Source organism: Delphinapterus leucas, chromosome 2, assembly GCF_059928025.1.
Source record: "Delphinapterus leucas isolate spDelLeu-1000000601 "Yukka" chromosome 2, BTC_Dleu_Yukka2, whole genome shotgun sequence".
Classification (NCBI taxonomy): domain Eukaryota; kingdom Metazoa; phylum Chordata; class Mammalia; order Artiodactyla; family Monodontidae; genus Delphinapterus; species Delphinapterus leucas.
Window position 1 is genome coordinate 112510360 of NC_143130.1, and position 13256 is coordinate 112523615.

The 13256-nt window shown below is 34.1% G+C and overlaps 1 pseudogene; it reads right to left on the minus strand.

Moving 5' to 3' along the window:
- The window catches only part of LOC149750256 (ubiquitin-conjugating enzyme E2 E3 pseudogene), a 70291-nt pseudogene extending 61431 nt beyond the window's left edge, over positions 1-8860 (minus strand).
- Between the last annotated feature and the right edge of the window lie 4396 nt (positions 8861-13256).

Genomic DNA, 13256 nt, shown 5'->3' on the forward strand with positions numbered 1-13256 from the left:
ACACTGAGAAAAGAGCTTGATATTTAAAATATGAATTTAAAAAATAGCTAATGTAGGATTGAAATAGTTAATAGAATCAGACCAGTTCAGTCAATCAGTCAGTAAACAAACACCTATGGTGCACCCACTATGTTCCAGGCAGGGTGTGTGATGACAGGAATGAAGCAATCTGTGAGCGACATCTTCCCTACCTCTGTGGAGCTGGTAGTATAGACTGTCTGGCAATTTGATCTATTTTACTATATGCACCTTCTAGTAGGAGTTAAATAAGGATTTGTATGTCTTACAGTACACAACTGTTTAATAATAGCTTGTATTGCATACTGCAAAAGTAGTTGAGACTTTTTGAATTACACTTTTCTTTAGGTATGTTGGTGCCATGAAAAAGGCTGAAATTATGCAAACTTCTCGTTTTATAATTTTGAGACAATGGCAGTATTAAAACATACATGTAATATCCTACAGAAAATTAAATGTGTGAACATGAATTACATCATTTGAAAATTCAACTTGTGCTTGATTTTCCAGGGTAGCTGGTGTCCAATGAGCCCATGCAATATCAATGTGCTCAGTGATAGAGAAGAAGATGGTAATTGTGTACCAGGGGAATTTAGGTTGTGTTTTGATGATGTGGTCAATTACTTGGCCTTTGTGAACATTCATGGAATAACTGGTTTTATTTAATAAGTCCATTGATGAAAATAACCACTGTTGCACATTGGTGCTTATCAAAAGTATTTTTTTCCTTGAAGAGACTGCACATGTATAGCATCGAACTACCAATTAATATAATTTGTTTAGAGCTATTTTTCTTTCTGTATCATCAAGGCATTAGTTATCAAAGGTGAACGGTAAAATATCCAGCCAAAAAAGGGTTGTGTGGCTATCCCAACAACTTAAATAAAGGGAGTAAGAGAGAACACATGTGTTACAATTATCCAGATTTTTCCTTTAACTGAAGCTTTTAAACTAAGACTGATAGAAAACAGTGTTTAGGAAGAAATAATGCATACTGATTTATATAAAATGCTGTTCATGGTATTTCTCTTTTTGTATTAGCTTTAATGAATAGATATGCCTTTTTATTTTGTGGTACCCTACCATTAAATGATACCATCATTTTTTTTTCTGCCTAAATAAATTCAAATTCTTGTCACCTACTATCTGTACAGGAAGATTTGAGACATTATTCCTAATTGAGATTTTCACTGAATATCTTTTAAAGATAAATTTGTTTTATTCTTTCACCTACTATTTAAAAGGATTTTCACATTTTTATCTTCTAAAGGAATTGTCAATGAGAAACTAAAACTGCATAGACTATACATTAAAATCACTTTAGTTTTTAAGCTGTCATGAACTGTTTCAAAAAATGCTAAGTTGCTATTGTTTAATGTCTGTCATTTTATAATGCTTTAGAAGTTATCTATCCTGTAAAATTATTAACTGATGCTAAAATTGCCTTGTAAGTATTAAGACAATAGCAATTTTGTAACAGCTGGGACACTGCCAATGTAAGATAAGTACATTTTGCTCTGTAGATTCATAAAGTGCTTTGAAATGGTTTGTAACTGATGGATGGATGCATTTTCTAAGTGTAGAAAGCAATATTTTGTAGAAGGAAATGGCTTGAAAGCTGACACACATGCATGCAAATGCCATTCTCTTCAGTAAGTAATTTGCTTTTTCCTTCAAAAGCATAAATGGCATAGTTAGACACATTATTTTGTATATTGCACATAACAATACAAGATGCACAAAAACAGCAAGTACAAAACATTTCATATTGATAGAAGAACCCATGGCTGTGGTATATGATTAGCATAAATCTATACACACTGAAGTAATGCCTTCAGGATTAAAAAGTGAAACTGAAAAAAATAGGAAAGTCCTACCAAACTTCAGGAAATGACAATATTTATTATCCTTTCCCTCTTTTAATTTTGCTACTTGATTAGAATGCTGTATCATTTTAAATGGATATGTTTTCCTTGAACCACTAAACATTAGTCATGGTCCCAGTAAAGTGTTACAAAGCTCTCATATTGTTCTACATACTTGTTTAGGATGGTTAACATCTTTCAGCTTTCAAAACATAAAAGGCAACGCTATATTTTCCTGTATGACAAGTGTTCATATGGGACTAGTTTTTGTCAAGTTAAAATTGTTCTGCGACCCGAATTGGATGTTTGGAATTTTTAAAAAATATAGTTACTGTTGTATCCTAAGCACCTAGAGCAGACTGGCAGAGAGTGTATAACCAATAAATATAAGTCAAGTTTGAATTGAATTGGTTTTCAGAGACACTTGATTTAAAACCACTCTTAGTAACTCTGTATTTGTTAAAGAACTTGAGCTTTGGAGCCAGGTTGGTTGGGTTTGGGTCCTGGTATCAACATTAACAGTTTTGTGAACTTAGGCCAGCCTTTTAACTTTGCTAAACTTCAGTTTCCTACTATATAGGATGAAGAACATAACATCCACTTCTTAGGGTCGTTATGAGGACCAAATCTATATAAAGTGCTTTTGCACAGTATCAGGCACTTAGCCCTTGATACATTATGGTCTTTATTATTGCCATACCTCCACCATTATCCACATTATTATTTGGTTTGCTGTATCAATACAGAGTTATCTCAGTTCCTTAAAATGTCCTCCGTTTCCTCTCTGATTTGGACAATTTCTGTGAAAATCACTTAACTCCACTTGTTAATGAGAGCTTTATTCAGTTAGAGAGGAAACCATACCCTCAATCTTTAACGTTTTAATTTACTGAGGCAATTCTTTTTCCTCTGATACATATTTCATTCAACACGTTCAAAGGAAATGTAGAAACGAGTAAAATCTACTGGTTGGGTAATATTTTGGATGAATGTAAGGCAAAACTTCCAATTTGTATTTTGGATATGTTTTCTCAGAGATCAGATATTAGAACATCTAGACCTCTTTGGATTGGTCAGTAGAAGACATTATACAAAATGAACTAATTGATTAACAGACGTGTAATGTACTGAAATTTTCTACCTTTTCAAAAGATGCATTCATTACTTACCTGGAAGACTTTGTCACAAAGATATGCCAGAGGAATGCTTTTAGACCAAAGGTGTTTTTACTTCTGAGTTACTTCCACACTTGAGGAGACCTTTGATGGGGTTTCTTCATTGGAAAGATGCCTATGGTGAGAATAGAAAAAAAATTGGTCCTTTATTTGAAAATCTTACAAATTCTGAAGACTTCTAATTTAATGGATTTTTATGAAACATGTAGCTTATTAAATAGCTACAATACTTCATGTATAAATAATTTGTCTTTTATTCTATTCATACAATTTCTTGTTTTACTTTTTTATGGCTTTAACTCTTGGTGGGAATTCTGTGTTTTTATATATAGTTTTAGTTAGAGCTGTGACACTTGGTGTTTATGACATCACATGTGTTTATTACAATCGTTCTCCCCCAAATCCTCTGTGCATAAAAATGACACGAGGTCATTTTCCTAACTAACTTCATAACAGATGGGGTCATATAAATTTCATTATCATGAGCCCAAATGTCAAAGGCAAAGGCATTCATGACAGCCCTAAATATAGTCCAAGAGATGGGGCCTCATCCTACATTTTCTCTCTTTGATATGGACCCACTGAGGAATAATGTGCTTTTCTGTTGGTCTTCTTTCTCTCTCTTTACAAATTTATCCAAGAGAAAGATTATATTCCCCTCACAGTAGCTCTTCAGATTTGTCATCTCAAAAGTCTGTCACTTACAGCCTGGGTTCCTCAGGTATTTATTTATTCATTGTACCAAGCCATAGGCAGGCTTTTGGCATAGTTGTCCAATTACTGATACCCTTAAAGCTCTGTGATCTTGTGGATAAGCCTACTAGAACAACTTAAATTTGTTCACACCTTTTCTCTACCTTGGAGTCCATGAACTGGAAGTGCCTTTGGGATAACCTATAAGAATGCAACATAAACCCTTAACTAATGCTTACATAAAACCTTTTATTGCCATGTGAGTAAGTGTTGGAAAGATGTTTAATGACAGATAATCTAGTGGGATAAGTGAGTTTTGTGTTCTGTCATCCCTTGTCTTTATGTCATATGACTTAACAACACTTTTGTATGAGATGGATCAATGACTCTGCTAAGAGGGACAGAAAGATAAATATTCTTCTACACGCTGTTCATGTGATCTTAATTATCACAGATTTGCAGAGCTCTACAAACTGACCCTGCTCTGTATTTATTTCCAGAAAAAATAACTTTAAGTAATATAGTGCCACCAACCTGCTATTTTTACTCAAAAATATATCTGGAAGATCCTTTATTAGGGCACAGATTTGTTGCACAGTGTTTCATAGCGTGGATAGGTGATAATTTGCTTGCCACACTGCTATCGATAGACATTTAAGTTATTTACAGTTGTGTGCTATAAAGAGTGCTTGCAATGAACATCCTCATACATGTCCTCCTGTGTATATGTGTGGCTTTTTATTTAGGATGGATTAAAAGAAAGTTTACTGGTTCATATAGATTCTGCCAAATTGACCTTACGTGGGTCCTAATCCAGTGACTGCAGTCCTCCTAAGAAGAGGGAAATTTGGACTGAGACACAGAAAGAATGCCATGTGATTCCAGAGGTAGAGACTGGAGTGATATATCTACAGGGAATGCCAAGGATTGCAACCACCAGAAGCTAGGGAGAGGCAAGGAAGGATCATCTTCCTCTAGAGCCTTTGGAGAGAGCATGGACCTGACAACATCTTGATTTTGGACTTCTAGCCTCTAGAATTGTGAGACAATAAATATCTGTTGCTTTGAGCCATCTAAGATGGTGGTAATTTGTTATGGCAGTCCTAGTAAACTAATACAATGGTCATTATTTCTGGATAGAATTATATTGCAGTCCAAAGCCCAAGAGAGAACATATTAGGTACTAGCAATAGTTTGTGTTCTCCATTTTGTTTCTATGTAAGTGAGATCATAAAAGATGTGTGTGTGAATAACGAGACTAAAATGTGAATTCTGACACACACAAATGTCAATTAGACCAGAAATTTGGAAGTAAGGAAATTTCAAGAAAAAAATTTATTTCACAAGTAAATGTCAAAAGAACTTCAACATTCAAAGTATAAAAAATATATTAGGAAAAATCTGTAAACTTAGGTCAGGAATGTATCTGATCCCTAGAAATGAAGGTTAGTTGTCATATTTTTAAAAAGTGAGTATTATAAGCTCTAAAGCTAATAAGGATTTTACACGCAACGTGACAAAGAGAGTATGTCTGTTATTTGCAGATATTTATTGACATTTTAAAAATCACTGAAGCTGTGCTTTACCTTCAATTGACTGTTTTAAAAGATTATTATATTTTTCACTGAATCATTAAGGTCTAAAAAGCTGCCATGGGACATTCTTTAATTACGTGTCATAAATGCAATTCTACTGTTACTTAAGTAAAGAATTACACTGTCTTAAGACCGACAATGTCAATTTAAAGAAGCATCACTCTCTCACTGGTTACTAGAGTATGTTAGTAGCTATCAACAAGAAAGTAAATAGTAGGGAATTTATTAGTTATTTATTTTCAGAGCACAGAGAATATTGCAATTTTTTGTGATCATATATAACCACCTTGGATAATCCTGTCCCTTTCTAACTATAGAATTTTCATGTTTAGTATCATTTCTATTTCCCTAAAAATTCATGTGAGATGGACCACAATTGTCCTTTGCTTCAGGTACTTTTAACTTTTTCTTCACAATTCATCTCAGCCATAAAACTCATTAATCAAATTAGATGGGAGAAGACAAGTTTCCCATGGGTTGATCTTAACTTGTATTCATGATGATTAATCATTGCATAACAGGGTGAGGTCACTGGAAACATGTCATTCTCATAGTCACCATTTAAGTTCAAAGGGAGGAGTATTAGCAGCAATAGTCTAGCAAGAAGACCTTTAAAAATGGTTCGACAGTTAGAAGCCCCTAAATTTTCTTTACAATGTATCAGTGAATAACAGTTTACTTTCTTCCTTAGGATTTTTAGCTATTTTTTTCTACCGAGATATTTATCACTTTTAGATGCTTTCATAAAAGTTTTACATACATGTATGTAGTTTATTAGAACAGTTTTTACATAATTTCATAGGAAGAAGTTTTACTATAAAAGTGATTCTGGTCCATGTTATCTTACATTACTATCTTACATTTGTGTAGTACTAACAAATTTCAAAGTGCTAATCACTCTATTCTCAATTTTTCTTTTTTCTTTTTCTTTTTGTGGAGAGGTCTGAGAGTAAATTCATAGATGAGAAATAATTCTGAATAGACATGAGATTGACTACAGTCTGAATTACTTAACATTTCTTTTTTTTAAAAATTTTTTTGCGGTACGCGGGCCTCTCACTGCCGTGGGCCCTCCCGCTGCGGAGCAACAGGCTCCGGACGGGCAGGCTCAGCGGCCATGGCTCACGGGCCCAGCCGCTCCGGGGCATGTGTGATCCTCCCGGACCGGGGCACGAACCCGTGTCCCCTGCATCGGCAGGCGGACTCTCAACCACTGCGCCACCAGGAATGCCCCTACTTAACATTTCTGACACAATACAATAAATAATAAATCAAAAGCTACAAATGATGTACTTCACATCCATGCATTTCACTGTATGTAAGCTGAACTACAATTTTTAAAAACCTACACATGACGATTTAACAATTATCTATTCTTAACAAAAACTGGATATGCAAAAATGAGAGATTAAAATTCCTAAATATTATCATTTATTAAGCATTCCCGTTAAATACTTTAAAAAATGATGGTCTGATTTCCTTGCAGCGTATGTCATTCTGAAATAATAAATTGAGACATTTGCTTGCAAAATAGCAATTACTGCGATTATTTTCATGGTGAGATTCAGGAATATAAGGACCTTTGTGATGTGGTACTTAACACCTCTCTAACTTCATTTTTCATGCCCTCTTGTGTGCTCCCATGTTACCAATTACATTCTTACATTCATTTATTCTTTCTACATCATCACATGTCTTAACATCACAAAGGAACTTTCTATGCAATAACCTTGCCTTCCAACACTCACCTTCTAGGCACTCTCCATTCCCACAACTCTACTGAGATTGCAGCCCAACACTCTCTTTGTTGTCGCATTCAGGGGGATCCTTCTCATTCTGTACCTTGTTTTATCCCCCAGCAGAATTCAATGGGAATGGCTTCTCCCTCCTTTGAAAAATATTCATCCCTACTGTGACACCACTTTGTCTTGATTTTCCTTCTGTCCACTCCTTCTCATTCTTTTTTACTAGCTCCTCTATGTCTTCTGTCAGTTTTGGGTGACTTATACTTCTCAGTCATCTGATAGCTTTATCTTGGGACCTCTCTTATCTATTCATGGACTTTGGAGACAGATACCCTGTGTTCAAATTCCAGACTTAGCACTTACTAGCTGTGTGACTTGGGGCAAGTCTCTTCTTCTTTTTGTGTTTCAGTTTTGTCATCTCTAAAATGGGAGGAATAACAGTACCTACTTCATAGAGTTACTGTATTTAGTGAGATAATATAAACAAAATGCTTACAATAGTGCCTGGCACTTAATACTATCTCCATGTTGATAACAACCAAATTTATATTTATATTAAACATTGCACATGGATTTCCAACAAATATTTTAACTGCTAATTTGATATTTCCACTTGTATGTCTAAAAAGCATGTCAAAATTTACATGTACAAAATGAATATCTTGATATCTTTCTTTCAAAACAATTTCACTCCCTGTTTTGACCTTACCATCATCAGTTCAATTGCTCAAGTAAAAAACCTTGGAGTAATTCTTCATTCTTTACTTTCTCTTACTTTCACATTCATTCCATCAGCAATTCCTATTTGTTCTACCTGAGTAAATAGTTTAAACCCATCCATTTTTCTGAATCTCCATTGCAATCAACCTAGTCAGGGAGATCATCACTTCTCATCTGGTGTTATGGACTAGCAAGTCCTCCTGTCCCTCTCTTGCTCTTTTGCAATTCATCTTTATCTATCTGCTCAAATAATACCTCTGAAACATAAACTATGTTATATAACTTCATGCTGAGTGCACGGTAGCCTTTCAATAAATATTTGTTGAATGAATGAATAGGTATGATATTAATTGGGTGGCATAGAACCTTAGCAGTTTAAGAAAAGCAGATATTGTCTTAAGTTTATGAGCTTACTGTGAATTAAAAGAACAGGGTATTATGAGAGAGGATAACTAGGAAGTGATAGATACACAATACGTAAAACCAGATGGCTAAGGATGTCTACACTGTGTAGGTGTATTTTAAATTGACACTGGTAGACTGAGAAGGAGCTACTATGGTGAAGACTGTGTGCAAAGAATTCCAGGCAGAGGATCTCTGGAAAGAAAAAGCTCTTGCCTGTTTCACAAAACTCAGATGGCCTGTGTGTCTAGAGCTTTAAAGGTAGCTGGGAAATTAAGCAGAGAACAGATCTTATTAGACCTTCATCTGATAATGGGTGGTGATTTTTTATTAGCTATAATGAGACGACTGGACAGTTTTAAGCAGGGGCATTATATAACCCAATTTATGTTTGCAAAGATAAGGACAGACTTCTTAGTGGAAGGACTGGAAGGAAATTGTGAAAACAAGGATGCTATTGAAGAAGGCCAGCAGAGAGGACAGTTGCAGTGGAGATACATTGTGGGGATAAAATCAGGTACCAAGATGATTTACTGATGAATGGCCACGGAGAATGGGGGAAAGGAAGCAATTAGGATGATTGCCTTTGGCTTGAGCTCCTGGGTGGATACTGATGCCAGTTTATGAACTGGGTGGTGAGACGTCATAGATTCGACCCTGGAGTTTAAAAGGGAGGTTTGCATTAGAGATATAAATTTGAAAATAATCAAATGCCATCATTTTGATGGCACTTATGACCAAGGGAATAATTGCAATGTTCTAGAAAAAAAATATGGAGAAAAATGAAGGGAGGAACTCCGGTTTTTCAAGTTTGACAGAAAGAAGAGGGCTATCAAGGGTGTCACCACATTTGCCATATTATTTTTCTACATCTATTTCTTGCACAGTAATTCCTCCACAATCTGTCTGGCAAGCTTCTATTCATCATCTGTAACATAACACTACCTCTATTTAACCAACATTTATCAAGCAATTATTAAATACCAAATGTACTTTAATATATGTATTGAATGCATTATTCCATTAACCCACATTATAACAGCTTTGAGGTAGATATTATACTATTTTACAGACGAGAAACCTAAAGTAACTTACAACTGATTACCAATGGAACTGGGAGTTGAGCCCAGACTGTTAGCAGTTATAGCCTATAGATGTAATTTCTACACTGTATTGTTTCATATATATCTAGTATTTTACTTTCACGGTATACTATATTTTATATATACATATAAGTATAATGAATAAAAGTAATCAGGAAGCTAAACAGAAATTTAAATTATATTTTTTTGGTCTTTCTCCTTTACTAAAATATGAGCAAGTTGAAAGTAGAATTCATGGATTACTAAATTTTACCACTTCCAGGCCAACCATAGTGTCTGATGTACAGCAGACCTAAACAAATACTTGTATGATTAAATGAATATAGGTCCTCGATTTTGAGAGCCAATTATTATAAACTTTTAAGTTCTACTTATATCTTGTTTGTATATCTATATATTCACTTGCTCAGTGTTAAAGGCAGAATCCAGTTTTCATAAGTAGAATTTTGAATCTAAGCTCTCAGTGAGTTTATTAGACCTAAGCTTTGCTGTGTGCATCTTCTCCCTACCAAAATTACTTTTCCCAAGATTACATCACCAAAATATCATGCTGGTTGTTTATTGAATTATTTTATGTAATTTGTTCTAAGTTGTTATTTCATGCAATTTGTTCAAGCCTATCTCTTTTTTTCTGGATTCCCCACCATTCTGAAGTAGTCTTCTATTACTAAGAATTTAATTTCATGCTGCTCTCAAGTATCTTGAATGGAGACCAAAATGTGTGTGACTTCTGGAATGGTAAAATACTAATTTTGTATAATTCACCAAAGATAACTGTGTTAAATGTTCTTTGCTGTAAAAATGCAGTAGGAAAAAGATAAAGAAATATTCTTTTAAAGTAATATTAATTCAGCAAACTACCTTTTATTGTTAGAATTATGAAAGAATATAGCTTAAAATTGACTAGAATTGAATTAAAAGATAAATTGTCTCTATTTTAACAATGCCTGGGTTTTGCTTCAGAAAAGCTGACATCATTAAAATGTTTCACTTTGTCAGGCAGTTTCCAGTTTCTGTTATCAAGAAGCATTCATTGCTTTGACACACTTTAAAAAATGTATACTGTTTTTGAAAATAATTGAAAAACACTCTAAAACAAAATGTTTCCATGCAATACAATATCACACAATCACCAGGCTGTATCTATTATTTCAAATGTATAGAGCAAGAACTTTTTCCACTTTATTTGCAGGACAGTTTTTCTTTCCTCCCCTTCCCCAGGTATTCGAAGATCTAAACTGGGATTCACACTTAGAAGGCTATTTTTGGATACAGGGAGAAAACTTTCAAGGCAATTTTATACTCTTTCAAATGGCTTTGATTTGGAAATAAATTTTAAGTTGAACAATCTCTTTATTTTTACCTAGTGTCCATTTTTGATACCTGAGAATATCTATTTGGCAGTCAAACTTCCACATAATCATTCATTCAAAAACAAATCAACCGTAACTTAACCATTTTCTAAGGACACTTTGTACCTGGCAGGAGGTGAGTTACTCCAGATTTTATGTAGCCTCTAAATAACTACACCTCAGCCATTTCTATCACTGGGGATATTGGAAGTCATTAAGTGATTTTACATTTTGCAGTTTAATGTGATTAATTTTTTATCCCACCATGTTGACTCTTTGCTTATCTTTAAACTAACTCTCCTATGCAATGCATAGAGGGCAAATGCCTCTATATTTATTGGTTGCTATCCCAGCTCCTTCATTTCTTTCACTTTTGTAGAACCTATTTCTCATCCTCACTATGAACTTCAGCTTCTCCATTTGCACAATCTGTTGCTCTACTTTTGCTTAACTGGAAACTTTATTATTATCAACTATTCAACAAAACTCAGCATTATAGAGTCTATTATCTCTTCTACCTACTTTGTATGTTCAGAATTCTTATTATTACCAACATTACCTCAAATAATATCCACCTTCCATGTGTTATACTCCATGTCCAAGGTGGACAGCTGTATTTAAGAATATTATTAACCATATACATGAAGTCTACTACAATGCATATTAGCTAATTTCATCATGATCCACATCAGCACAATAACATTTTTATTTCTCAGAAAGTTTTTTATTCCCCATTAAATTTTCCACCACAGTGAACTCAGAAGTTTGTATAACCTTTAAAACCCAAACTTATTCTCGTCATACATAGACTACAAAGTATTTCATCTATTTTTAAAATAAAAGGCACTTGAAGTATATTCTGCCCTATACTATCCTCCATTCACTAATTAGTAATTATTTTTATGTCTCCTTCTTTGTATCCTTTTCTATTGTTGCCTTGGTAAACAGATATTTATTCTGAATCTTGTTCTCAGCCTTCCTCTCTTTTCTTTTAATGCTTGCTACCTTCTCTCTGTATTTTCTCTATGTATAGTTATCATGCCTACATAGTCTCCAAATCACTATCTCCAGATCTAAATGTGATTCTTCAGTTATCTGCTGAATGTATTACTTATTTACTCAAAACCTTTAATTCATTAAAGCATTTAAGGCCTTCCACTATAACTTGAAGCCTATAACTTGAAGGCTATTCACATTTCACAGTAAGTAGCCCCTTTATGCATTTGACACTCTTAGTTAAATTTAACAATTTTGTCTTTCTCTAAACGAGTCTTTTTCTTTACTTTCTATTTGCTCGTACAACATCTTCTCTTTTTTAAACACTGTAGTACTCTTCTGGCTCTTCAAGGGTGAGTTCATGTGCCTCCTACCTTGAATTCTTCCTGAGCAGGATGCAATACCCCTTTCCTCTGAATTTTCAATATTCTTTCAGCTTTTTCATATTTGTGACCTACTTACAATGTCAAATCTCAAGGTTTAAGTAAAGAGAGATTATCAGCTTCACTTGCTGAATTCTATTGATATTTTAGCTATTTGTGTTCAGCCTCTGAACCACTGATTCCTAGAGTCTAGAATAGGAGTTTTTTCTTACCCAAGTTTATATCCCTCCAAAGCATCTGGCACAGTGCTTTTTCATCTCCTATAGAGACATTTAATATAAATATGCAGGATACATAAATATTCAGTTTGCCGCACATGAACTTCTTAGCATTTAGATTAGAAAAATTGAACTTGTTTTCTCTCTTCTCATTCCCACTCAGTGCTCTTTCTACATCTTCCTCCAAACTTGCTGTTCTTTATTCATTCTTTTTCCTCTTAGCAATGAGAATACTGTCAAAAATACATCAACACCTATTATCCTTTCCATTAAAAAATCCTGGGTATAAATACACAGTTAATTGATTGTGTTATCCAATCCCCAAATACATTCTCAACTAACTGCTTTTCACCTACTGAGTTCTGGACAGATATGGGTTATATCTGCACTCTGTTCAGTAGAACAACATAAGGATGGAGATACTATTTCTTTAGGTGAGGGCAGTATCATAATGTTTAATTTAAAGATTTAAAGAATTTTGGTGAATGATGCCTTTAAACCAATAAATGCTTAAGAAATGTGGAGTTACCATTATAGGCTACAGTATCAATGAGGCAATGGGAAAATTCCCATAGAGAACAATAATCACACAGTTTATTATAGGCTTGAAAGAAAGTAATGAGATAAGAAAGGACACAAAGAAATGAAAAGATATAGCATTTCTGGTTGAAATGGATATAGTAATAAATCTTCAGAGGAGGAATATTTAGGTCTCATACTGACAGAAATATATGTCTCCAAAGAAAGTGTGTGGAGATGCTTTTATAATTGTGACATGTTCTGTGGAAGGTACCCTTACAAATTTCTGAAGGTTACATGAGAGAAAATGCCAAATAAGCTGGTGTATGTACATTAGATATCAATGATGGAATAATTTTAATCTTAGATAAGTCACAAAGAAGAACTGATTTTTATGAACTTACTCTTGTATTTACCAGTAAGTATAAGCATTGCAATTATTATAAAGTTTATTTGGAATAATGCCTGGAGT